This window comes from Narcine bancroftii, chromosome 13 (genome assembly GCF_036971445.1).
Source record: "Narcine bancroftii isolate sNarBan1 chromosome 13, sNarBan1.hap1, whole genome shotgun sequence".
Classification (NCBI taxonomy): Eukaryota; Metazoa; Chordata; class Chondrichthyes; order Torpediniformes; family Narcinidae; genus Narcine; species Narcine bancroftii.
This window is the reverse complement of record NC_091481.1, coordinates 45,365,170-45,378,268: the sequence shown is the minus strand read 5'-3', so window position 1 is coordinate 45,378,268 and position 13,099 is coordinate 45,365,170. Positions and strand designations below refer to the sequence as shown.

The 13,099-nt window shown below is 39.4% G+C and overlaps 1 long non-coding RNA gene across 1 annotated transcript in view; it reads right to left on the bottom strand.

Annotated features, from left to right (window-relative positions):
* Positions 1 to 1,416: 1,416 nt before the first annotated feature.
* LOC138748231 (uncharacterized) overlaps positions 1,417 to 13,099 on the bottom strand; it is a 38,689-nt gene continuing 27,006 nt past the window's right edge. The window contains exon 4 of the long non-coding RNA XR_011347886.1: positions 1,417 to 2,908. This is a non-coding gene — a long non-coding RNA (uncharacterized lncRNA). The remainder of the gene's footprint in view (positions 2,909 to 13,099) is intronic.

Genomic DNA, 13,099 nt, shown 5'->3' with positions numbered 1-13,099 from the left:
CCACGATTCGGAGATGGTACAATTGTTGGTTGTGTCTCGTTCAATTTTATTTCCATCTCATCAGACCTGGATAATGAAAATCAAATAACTGCCGCTGCTGGATTTGTGAAATTGAAATCGATTGGCGGATTGTGGGTGTTTCATGGCTAGAATATTTTAGAGCATGAGATGTAAAATTCCCATGAAAATATAACAATTATCCTATTGAATCAACGTGGCTGTGGGGAGTATTTGGGGTCAGTGGAAAGAGGTGGAGACAAGCGGAAATCAAAGGGTGGGGGTGATGACATGGCAGTGATCAGGCATCGTTTCCCTGCTCCCCTTCAACCTGCCCCCTCCCACACATGTTGTGCTCCCTGCAGCTGCAGTGAATGGTGACGGAGGGAAGAGACCTATGGAGGTCTCCACGTGTGACCATTGAGGGGTCCCCAATGCCGCTGCCACCAGTTGCCTTGATGTGTTGCCAAGATTAGAAGTTTCTCACAGGCAGTGAAATTGTATGTTCTCGCTTGACCTGGATACCGTCCTTCCCTGTTGGTGGTATCGTGCTGCAACGTGAGTGGCTCGGACTCTGTGTCACTATGCATGGGGCTGCGGAGAAGGGACTCCAGGCATGTGGGTGCCACCCAAAGCCAAAGCTGGCCTGGGCTGCTGAAGGGGACAGGTGGTCATGAACTGGGCAACGGGGCTTTTTTCAGGTGACCAAACCAATGATGAGGATGATCGTCTCGCAACTTCTCAGGTGGCCCGAGAAAGGAGTGAGGCATCACGCGTGTCTGTGATGGTGATGGGATTGATTCCCTCTTTCTCACTTACTTTGCACACAGGTTCTCCAGGATTGCCCAGTCCTGGTTGAAATGTGGTTCAAAAAGCAGAATTCCGCTGATTCCTCTCACCAGTTTTGGTTCAAATTTCGAAAGTTGACTTGTAACAGTTGATAGCAAATATATAATTTAAATTTTGACATCAGCATGGTTACAAGCCATTTTGGCTCACGAGTCCATGCCACGCAAATAGATCCAATTGTCCTCCACCCCCGATATATTTCAAATGGTGGGAGGAAACCAGACCCCCGGGGAAAGGCATGCAGACACTGGGATAACCTCCAATCCTTGACAGACAGCATGGGATTCGGAGCCCAGGCCCGAGCACTGACACTGTAAAGGCATTGTGCTTATCGTTAAACACTCCGTGCTGCTCGGTCCCTCTCGCTGGCTTTAAAATATTTCCATACCTGGAAGTGAGCGGAATTTTATTTCAAAAGATCATTGAAAGATACACTCTTTCCACGGTGAAATGCTTCTCCATTTTGGTTAGAAGTTCAAAAGTTGAACTGTAACAGTTGATTCCAAATGTCATTGTAAGAGACAAATGTACTTTTATTACCATTTTCATAAATTTTATTGCTGTTTAAAAATATTAGGTTACATGTAACATTTTAAAATGTTTTTGCAGAAGAATATTTCCCACAAATTTAATAAAACTGGATTAATGAAATCATCAATTCTTAACTGGCCATGAAGGACCAGCGGCTGGAACTGGCCACCCCATCCATTCCAACTCATCTGTGGGGTGGTCTACTTGTTTTCTTTTGTTACAATGTTTGCCATTTTGATACCACTTCTTCCACCTTGGTGGTTACCTGCTGCTTACACGGTATCCTTTTGAATATCATCATAAAACTGGATAATGGATTTTAGAACCTAATTGTCTATAATCTGTTGCCTCATATGTTTCACTTTACTGTTGTATTTTGGTGACAAGTTGCCTCTTGCATCAAAACTAGCCCATGAATGGATTCATTTCAGTCAACCAGAAAAGAGAAAAATTGAACAGAAAATTTGATTGTAGAGGAAGAAACTGAAAGGAAATCAGAGTTCGGGCTGTTCTGGACATTGGACACTGAGTGGGCACCAGGAACAGTCCATAAATCAGGGAGTCCTTTGTTACGCTGTTGCTGGAGATAAACCGTGACAGAGCCCCCTGTATCCCTCTCCACACTCTCCTTGCAAATCTGCACTCGGCAAAGAGTTGGGTGGCGGTCCTCACCCCACCGCAGCTGTCCCGAGGACAGTGTGCATTGAGGGTGATTTACTGTTTGTACAGGAAAGATCTCACTTAGAGGGCCCCTCACTGCCAGCCAGGCCAAGTCCTCGTGTTTGTTAGTGATGCGACATTCTGCCAGTCAGCACTGGGAACCATCAAGTCCTCCTCTCTCAGTTTCTGCAGGACATTCCAAGCTGACCACTGCCTAATGGCTCTTTGGTCGAAGGTATTGTTTTGGAAGTACCTTTCCACAAACGATAGGTAGTGTGGCACTGTCTGGCTAACTGGGTCATTGCATGGCAGTGGGGCCAGTCTTATCCTTCACAACACCTGGGACAGGAAGAACCTCAGCACGTAGTGGCCCTGGTGCCCTCATACCTTGGTTCCATGCACAGCTTGATGCAGCCACACATGAAGGTGGTCATCAGGATGAGCATCACATTGGGTACACCCTCGCCCCCATTTTTCGGTGACCTGTACATTGTGCTCCTTCTGATCCTGTCCATTGTGGACCCCAAATGAATCAGAACACTGCTCTCCTGACTGTCAGGTGTAAGGGCAGGGGATAGATCACACCTTCATCACGAACAGCAGCACCAAGAGCACCTCACACCTGATGACCAAGTTTTTCCCTGTTCTGGAGAGAGAAAGAGCAGTATTCCCACTGTCCCTATTCTTAGCAATCCAATCCATCCAATTCTTCGTACAGGAAAGGAAGTCTTGGGTTGGTTGAATGCTCAGTTCTCTGTGGTGTAGCTTGAACAGTTAACCTTCTGATTCTTGACATGAGAGTGGTATTGCTGAGCGCAAGCTGACATTGGAGTTGTGTGATATGATTTATAAAATTGTCCATCCTATAGAGCTGAGACAAAAACAAGAGAAATATTGAATGAATTACAATGAGAGCTGGCAGTAGTAGCAAGAATAAACATGGCCAAAGAGGAGCTGTTTTCTAGGATTCACTTGATTGGACTTGACCGCTATCCTAACAGCTAGGACTTTTACCATTTTGGGGTCGGGGTTTAACGTGAAGAATTTAAGAACAAAGCAGCAATGGTGTGGGATAACAAAGTGGGTATTACTGACTGGAGTCGATCACAAAAGTTCAGGGCAAAAAACATAATGGAATTAGAATCAGAACAAGGAGACATGTTTCCGTATTGTAAATTGTTATATGGTTATGATTATATAAAGCCTCATCTTTATCTGAATGTTACAAGTGTTTGTAATACTATAAGAAAATTAATGGGACTGGTATAATTTTTTAAAATATTTTCTTTGTTTTATGAACAGACAGAATAATAGGACTCAAACAATCTAATAACAATGATACATTGAATATAAAATCATAGAAAAACATTCCAAAGATCCAAAAAAAGGAAAAAGGAAAAGAGAGTCCATTTTCTCCCATCATCCCCTCCCCAAATTGAAAAGAAATGGGGAGAGACAGCACGGAATAGAAGGAGATAAAAAAGAAAGAAAATAGTAAAGAAAAAGCAACAGGAACAAGGTTTGACATCTCAGTCACATCATTTTAAAAGTATTAAATTTCAATGAGGAAAGTAATAATTATACAGTCTGGGCATTTAAGTAATCTAAGTAAGGTGCCAAATTTCAATGAACATACTATATCTATTCCTAAGACTATAAAGTAATCTTCTGAAGTGGAATACAGCTTTGCACCACCATGCTTCAACCATCAATGTGAAGTAGGAAATTGGAATTGCAATTAACTTCTATAAATTTACTCACTATTGACAACACAATCTTAATAAATTGAGATTAACTTCTGGAGAAGTTAACTTTTAAAACTGCCACATTACCCCAGGTCTAGGGGGAAGTTCACCCCCACAATTTTTGTAAACATTTGCCTCAATTCTATCCAAAAACATCTTAATTTCCTGCATAACTAGGTGGAATGTAAAAAGGTAGCAACATCTACACCACACCTAAAACACCTATCAGAGAAGTCTGGGTTTATTTATGTATCTTTTGAGGTGTGAGATATAATTGGTGCAGAAAATTATAATGAATCAGTCGATATCTAGAATTAATTAAGTCATCATAATATCTGCACATCGATCTGAGCAGGATTGTGCATTGATTACAATACTCAAATCTCCAGATTCTGGGCTTTGATTTTGGATCAGAGCATAAAATTAAAGATAAATTTGGTTGCATACACTTCCAAATTGATTATATCTGAGCGCATTGTTAGGCCCATTAATGCTCGCCATGTTTTCCTCAAGAAGGATTACAATTGGAGATAGCAGAATAATGTGTTGTTGGGTAAATTATAAGTCCCTCAAAAGACATAAATTGCCTCTGTTGATCATAACCATCTTCAATGCCCCTGATACCATGTTGATAGCAGGTGGCCAAGATTCTATTACCCAAAGTCATGGGTATTAAAGTCCTTTGAGGATCATCACTCTTTAAACCCACAAATTGTTTAATTTTATCCCAAATATAAATGACATGTTTCAATAATGGGTTATTAATGGGAGGAACCATTTTGATTTGAAAAAAGATACAACACAAGGCACAACACTTCTCATTGTGCAAGTGTATTTTTAAGGAGAGAATACACAACAGAGAGGGTTAACGTGAAGTTTAAGAACGAAACAGCAATGATGTGGGATATCAAAACGAGTATTACTGACTGGAGTCGATCACAAAAGTACAGGGCATAATTGAATTATAAACAGAACAAGGAGATATGGTTGATAAATAAAGCCTCATCTTTATCTGTAAGTTACAAGTATTTGTAATATGATAAGACGATTAATGGAAATGGTATAAATAAACGAGTTTGAGTAACAGTTATTTATAGAGAAAAGAGCAGGGTTGGGAACTCTCTCAGGAAACGTTGATGAAGGAAACTTTGGTGAAGATTTTAGTTCAGAGAATCACAAAACAGAATTCAGTTTTCCTGTCTAATTTTATGTCAAAGTTTAAAAAGGACTTTGTAAAGATTTGCAATAATCTTCTTGCATCAGCATCTATAATATTCAGAACCATTTAACCTTAACTTTTTTACAGTGGTCTTTTCTTGCATTTTTTTCATCCCTGGTTTTCTATTTATTTGCAACCACAATCAACCCAGGTGACGAAAATGTTTGTGCAAAAGACCACAGAGGTCTTGGTGCAGGGGTACCGAAGAAAGCAGTGTCACTGTTCCATTTGCAATGTGAAAGTGTAAGTGCCATGCTTTTATTGTTTCGCTGTAAAATATATACAGAAGAGGATCAGATAACATCTTTTGATTGTTGGACCAGGATTGTGGGACTTTATGGGCTGCTCACAGTCCTATGCCTTTGGTTCTTATGGCTTTTGTTGTTGAGGGGGGTGTCTTTTTTAGTTGAGCCATTTAAGGATGCAAAGGGTTAAATTAACTCAAATATATTAGTCTTAATATATCTTATAACTTTTCAAATCACATATTGGGGATATTTGCTGAAGATCTCTGACTGCCTGGTTGTAGTTATTCATTCTTTGACTTCATTTGTCCTTTTCAATCCTCTTGCTCTTATAAGTTGCCGTTATTTATAATTCATGACATAATTAGTATTGAAGATTGTGTTCCCCATTTGTGACTCTGTGTTTTTGTGTGTGCACTGGTGCTTGCACCTATGTAGATGAAACAAATAGGGGGCTGGAAGGAAACAGGGAAGAAGGTGCAGATGATTTATTATTACTCCATTGCCTTTTCTTCTGTTTGTTTATTTCAACATAACATAACATAACAATTTACAGCACGGAAACAGGCCATTAGGCCCTTCTAGTCCGCACCGAACCAAACGCCCCTCTCTAGTCCCACCTCCCTGCACAATGCTCATAACCCTCCATCTTCTTCTCATCCATATACCTGTCCAACCTTTTCTTAAATAATACAATTGACTCCGCCGCCACTACTTCTCCCGGAAGCTTATTCCACACGTCTACCACTCTCTGAGTAAAGAAGTTCCCCCTCATGTTACCTCTAAACCTCTGCCCTTTAATTCTTAACTCATGTCCTCTTGTTTTAATCTTTCCTCCTCTTAACGGAAATAGTCTATCCACATCCACTCTGTCTATCCCTTTCATAATCTTAAATACTTCTATCAAATCCCCTCTCAACCTTCTACGCTCCAAAGAATAAAGACCTAATCTGTCCAATCTCTCCCTATACTCTAGATGCTTAAACCCAGGTAACATTCTGGTAAACCTTCTCTGCACTCTCTCCACTCTTTATATCCTTCCTATAATTAGGCGACCAGAACTGCACACAGAACTCCAAATTAGGCCGCACCAACGTCTTATACAATCTCAACATCACCTCCCAACTCCTATATTCCATGCAATGATTGATAAAGGCCAGCATTCTAAAAGCCTTCTTCACCACCCTATTCACGTGAGTTTCTACCTTCAGGGAACAATGTACCGTTACTCCTAAATCTTTCTGCTCTTCTGTATTCATCACTGCTCTCCCATTTACCACGTATGTCATGTTCTGATTCTTCTTACCAAAATGAAGCATATCACACTTATCAGCATTAAATTCCATCTGCCACTTTTCTAAGCAGCCCAAATCCCTCTGAAATCCTTGAAAACCTTCTTCATTATCCACTATTCCACCTATCTTAGTATCGTCTGCATATTTACTAATCCAATTTACCACCCCATCATCTAGATCATTAATGTATATAACGAACAACAATGGGCCCAATACAGATCCTTGAGGCACACCACTGGTCACCGGCCTCCAACCTGACAGACAATTATCCACTACCACTCTCTGGCCTCTCCCTTTCAGCCAATGTTCAATCCGTTTGACTATCTCAAAATTTATACCTAAAGACTGCACCTTCTTAACTAACCTTCCATGTGGTACCTTATCGAAGGCCTTACTGAAGTCCATATAGACAACATCCACTGCGCTACCCTCATCCACATTCCTAGTCACCTCTTCAAAAAATTCAATCAGATTGGTCAAACATGACCTTCCTCCCACAAATCCATGTTGAGTGCTCCTGATCAGACCCTGTCTATCCAGATGTTTATAAGTACTATCTCTAAGAATTTTCTCCATTAATTTACCTACCACAAACGTCAAACTTACAGGCTGATAGTTGCCAGGCTTCCTCCTTGAACCCTTTTTAAATAACGGAACCACATGCGCAATAAGCCAATCCTCCAGCACTATAAATAACTTTAAATATATTCTTTTAAAGGACTTCTTAAAACATTGGCTGTTTCTCTTTATTTGTTCTTCTCTCCTGTGTTGTTTGGTTTGAATATGTTTTACATTTTGTTACAAGGTGCAATTTGTTTGTTTGCAATTTCACAAAATGAGATGTATACATTGGCAGATATTTCTCTTTTATTGGAAAAGTACAGATGTACTTATTTTATAGAGATATGTATATATATATATAATTTTGGATCATAATGATGATACATTCATTATTATTATCTGATTCACAGGGGATTGAAGTCTAAGTACTTCAGAAGGTGCAACAAATGTGTGGGAGACTTCGATCACCATTGCAAATGGCTGAACAATTGTGTTGGAGGGAAAAATTACCGGTGAGTTTTATTTTTGCATGTTTGTATGAATAATATCCAGGGAGCTAACTTCTGTTCCATTTATCTAAATCAAGAGTTGAATTCAGCAGTGTTACAGCATTGTAACATCCTGATGTAAAAGCCATGGCCAAGTTGAGTTTTAATTTCATTCAATGAAAACTCAACCTAACCAGAGCCCGTCCAAACCCAAGCCAAGCTGAAGTATTTAATTCTTTCTGTCTTCAACCTGAGCATCACTGTAAATCCTCTTCATGGGTGGTAATGATATAATGGTTCTGGAGTATTAAGAGAATTAACTTGGTACCTACCTGTATATGGCATGAAATTAGTATATCTGTCAAGAATTTCATTCCGGAAGGTACAGAGGTTTTAAACTTGTCTTATATTGCTGCACTCCCTGACAACTGTTTCCCTTACTCTTCAGAATATTAAGTGATTTCTTCTTTGATCTTCAGATCTGAGCTCCTGGATTGTGTTAGAAGAAGCTATTTTATTTCATCATATTCATGGTTGTCATCTTGGTTTTATTGATTAACATGTCTCCCTCCAGTCAAGCTTTGCTCCGTTTTCTAGATCTCTTCTTCATGACTATATCCCCATTTTGAAGAAGTCCCAAACTTTGTTGACCATATTATATCAACAGCTCCTCCTCAAGTTATGAATGATCTGACTTACGATGTCCTACTTTACACAAATTCTCTCAAAAACTTAAAAAGCATTTTCAAGATAGTTATAATGAATTTTTCCAATATGCTCTTTAATGACTGGATAGAGTAGATATGGAGAGCAGTGTGATTCCCTTTTAGTTTGAGCAGTCTGATTTCTCGCCTTTGTTTTTGTACAGGGTGATGATGATGGTATCACGAAGGTCCTTAGGCAGTTTTTCTTGGTCCCAGCAGAGCTAGAAAAACTCATGCAGTTTGGCATGCACAGTTTTGCCGCCAGCCTTCCAGACCTCTGGGGGATTCCATCCATACCTGCTGTTTTGCCACTTTTCATTTGTTCAATTGCCTTATATGTCTCTTCCCGGGTGAGGACCTCATCCAGCTCTAGCCTTAAGGGCTGCTGAGGGAGCTGGAGCAGGGCGGATTCTTGGACTGAGCGGTTGGCACTGAAAAGAGATTGAAAGTGTTCTGACCATCGGTTGAAGATGGAGATCTTGTCGCTGAGGAGGATTTTGCCGTCTGAGCTGCACAGCGGGCTTTGGACTTGGGGTGAGAGGCATATATATATAAATGTGTGTGTATATATATATATATATATATATATGTGTGTGTGTGTGTGTGTGTGTGTGTGTAGATATATGTACATATATTTATATATATATATACATTCTATTAGTAATTATGGGTCATCTGAGAGAGAATATATGATGAAGGAAAAAATTATACAAGTGTATGGAGAGTAATAGGGAATGGGTAGCTATGGAAATTGGATCTGTCTTGACTTGCGGATAAAGTAATTTATCAACAGTTCACAGGATCGATGCTGAAGCAATCTGGCAACTGTCTGTATCAGCAAAACGTAGGCCAAATCTAGCTGTTCAAACCTCGAATTTCCATCAGGGTTTGTAATTGCATCTGTGTGAGACTGCATTAGCTCTTTTTCTTGATCCATTTTCCTTTCATGTCAAGCTCTTTGCCATGCATCTGCTCCTTTTAAATAAAACATAAAGTCTTTCTTATAAAAACATAACTTATTTTGAGTTAATATCTTGTATGCTAGTTGACTGAGCATTTTGTTCATTTTGAAAGATGAGTTGCGGTTTTACTTTTCTCCTTTGTGTCTTCAGATTTCAGACTCGAGAGCATTCAGTACCGATCAGTGCTGAAAGTAATGTTAGAAAATGGTTATCACACTACTATGGCATGATGTAAAGTATTTCAAATGAATAAGTAATTTGACATTTTTAAAAATGCCAAGATATTGAATCAGTTCCAGAACTTTGCTGTGGAAATGATGGAAGGTTTAATTCTGTACTTTTCTGTATTTCTATGGTCTGCACAGACTAGATGGACTGAAGGGTCTGTTGCTGTGTTACAGGATAGTATGGTTCTATTGTTCAAAAGCAAATACCACTGTCCATTTTTGAAATATTGAATTGCAAAATGTCACCTGTAAATGTCACCTGGAATTTTTAATGAATTCATTATTTCTCCAACAACTTTCCCCTAAGTTATAATTATAGTTGAGTGTTGTTGATATTTGAAAGGTGTTATGAAATGGCAGTCTTCTATTTACACTAGTTGCTATTTCATTTCATGTTTACAGCTCACAAATGGGATCTGTCAGCTGAACATTTAAACTGCAGCCAAGGTTGACAATAGTTTTGCCAATGAAGTTATTTAAATTCTTTATTCATTTAAATTTAGACATACAGCATGGCGACTGGCCATTTTGGCCCTCGAGCTAGTGCCACCTAATTACACCCATTTAACCTACAATCCCTGGAACATTTTGAACATTGGGAGGAAACCAGAGCCCCCAGAGGAATCCCAAGCCGACGCGGGGAGAACATGCAAAACTCCTCACAGAGAGTGCAGCATTTGAACCCCAGTCCCCACCACTACTGCTGATAGGGCATTGCGCTACCTGCTATGCTCTCTGTGCACCCCAGGTTGAAGGCTTCTTATAATCCAATAGACTGTAGATATGATGTCTAATCTGCCTTGTGGTCCAAATGGCAGCATTTCAGTGCAAATATTGCTGTAAATTACATTTCAAAATAAATAGAGTTCAATTATAAATAGGAAAAATCGTTCATGGTGAGAGTCCATGGTTCATTGTCCATTGATAAATCTGATGGCAGAGGGGAATAAGCTGTCCTTGTGCTATTGGGTCTTGGCTTCAGTCTCCTGTTTCTCTTTTCTGATGGTAGCAGTGTGAAGACAGCATGGACTGGGAGGTGAGGGTCTTTGAGAATAAAGGCTGCTTTCTTCAGACATCACGTCTTTTTACTGCCCTGTGTGTTGGGACCTCTGTACCAAACAGATCCAACCAGTCAGTATGCTCTATACCTGTAGAAATTTTTCAGTCTTTGGTGAAATTTCAAAAGTCTTTGAACTCCTGACAAAGTATAGCCATTGGTGAGCCTTCTTTGTGATTGCATTGACATGGAAGCCCCAGGACAGATCCTCAGAGATGTTTGAATTTCTTGACCCTCTCTAAGGCTGACCACTTAATGAGGACTCGTTTGTATTGCCAGTGCATCAGACCTCCTTCTGTGATCATGACATGTTGATGTCCACTGGCAGTTTCTAACCTTATTGAGGTGAGATGCCAGAAATATACTTTATTTGGCCTATCAATTTTATGCAGCCCTTTGAATTTGCCTCAATGGTTGTGGCTAGAATTCCTAGTCACTGGGAGCCACGTCACTGGAAATTCAAGAGACAACCCTCAGGGATTCCACTCCTCTGAGTTTGAAGGAACTGTTTTATATCTTGACAGATTGCAAGGAGATTCAGTAATACTGTATCGTCAGGCCTTACAGGAAATAGATTTTCAGGTTTCAGAACACTGAAGTCTTTTGCAAAGTACATTTTTTAATATGCAGTTTTATTTTGAATTTGCTTTCTTGTGTAGGCATTTCCTGGGGGTTCTAATCACAGGTATCTTTCTCACTTTACTGGTTGCTGGAATTTCATTGACTGTCTTCATTCTATACTTTATGGATAGAAAGATGCTTCAGACAAATGCCAAGTTTGCAAGTAAGTTTACCTTGCTGAACTTCAATTTCAATAATGTGATTTCTCTGTCATTTTGCTACTGGATTTAATTAACTGTGTCTGAAGGAGTTAATTTTTTAGTGAGTCACTTCTCTCTGGACTTTTGTTCTTCCATATTCTGTATTTGGTTCATAGTCCTACCTATCACTCAATTATGATAAGAAATGAACTTGAATGAATTCTTCTTCCATTGCTTGATCTCCAAGAACACTGCATTTCCATTGGATGATATTTGCTAAATTGCCAGACATGATTTACATTTCTCTATTTGGAATTTCCTTTCAAAATTTTGTAATACACAGGATGCCGCAAAACATAATTAAAAAATTTAATATACATTATGCAACTGACATTTGTAACATTTTTTGACTTCTGAAAATACAGTGGGTGTGGGTGAAGGTGAAGATTTCTTTTGAGAGCCTGAAATGAATAATTGACTGAATTTTATTGTCATATATACTTGCTGCTACTTCTAAGGTACAGAAAGGATAAGCTCACAACACCACTGTCACAAGAGGGGGAAAATTCAATGCTATAGAAGGAAGTATAAAAAAATCATTAATTACAGTTAAAAAGAGGTTAGCACAACTCTGTAACATTGCCAATGACCTGGGTTCAAATCTGGTGCTGTCTTTAAGGAGTTTGTACATTCTCCCTGTTTCCACATGAGTTTCCTCTGGGTGGCCCAGTTTCCTTCCACCCTTCAAAAACATACAGTGTTTGTAGGTTCAATGGGTGTAATTTTGGGGCACAGAATCATGGGTTGGAAGGGCCTGTTACTGCACTCTATGACTAAATTTTAGAAATAGTGCAAAGTATTGCAGAGGTATTAGACCGTTTAGCCCCTCAAGTTCATCTCAGTGACTTAAAAGCTGATTTACGTATCTTTCAGAATGACATAACTACATTTTCCCAAGTCTCTTCATATCTTTGCTTTGAAATCATTCAATCTTAAATTTAAAATGAATACTTCACTTTTATTGTCATTTACAGAAGAATGTTCCAAATCTCTAGGACAGTCCACATGTAGATGTGTTCATATGTTGCCTCTTTACGGCACGGTTAGCGTTGTGATTAGCGCAACACAGTCACAGTGCCAGCCAGCTCCCAGGATTGGGTTTCGAATACCACGCTGTCAGGAAAGAGCTTGGAGGTTCTCTCTGTATTTGCGTGTTTTTTCTGCGAATTATGGTGTCCTCCCACACTTTAAACTAGGGGTGTAGGCTCTTGGAAAGACTTTAAGACTAGAAAGTTAATAAAAATATCAGGCGGATCTTAGGAGTTTTGTAATGCAGGATTGTTTCTTTATTTATCCATGTACAGGATTGGATGTCTTCAACACAATTGCCATGTACTTTCCATCCCCAGTTGCTTTTACTTTGAAGTAATTTAATTTTAATTATTTTATAAAAGTAATAATTTAGACATATGGCAAAGTAACAGGCCTTCTCGGCCCACGATCCTGTGCTGCCCAATTACACCTAATTGAGCCACAAACCCTAATACTTTTGGAACCATGCTATCCTTAGCAGTAGTTAGGAGTTGGTCATATTGGTAGGTCTGAGTCACATACAGGCCAGAATGGATGGGATGATAATTTCCTTTCCTGAAAGGCCGTTGTGGACCAGATTTAACGTATTCTGATTATTTCTGACAATAATTTAATGTTTTACAATTTCTACTCCATTTCAAGGAAACTAGGAACCATTTGGCACAGTTGGTGTAATAGTTAGTGCACCACCTTTTCAGCGGCCGAG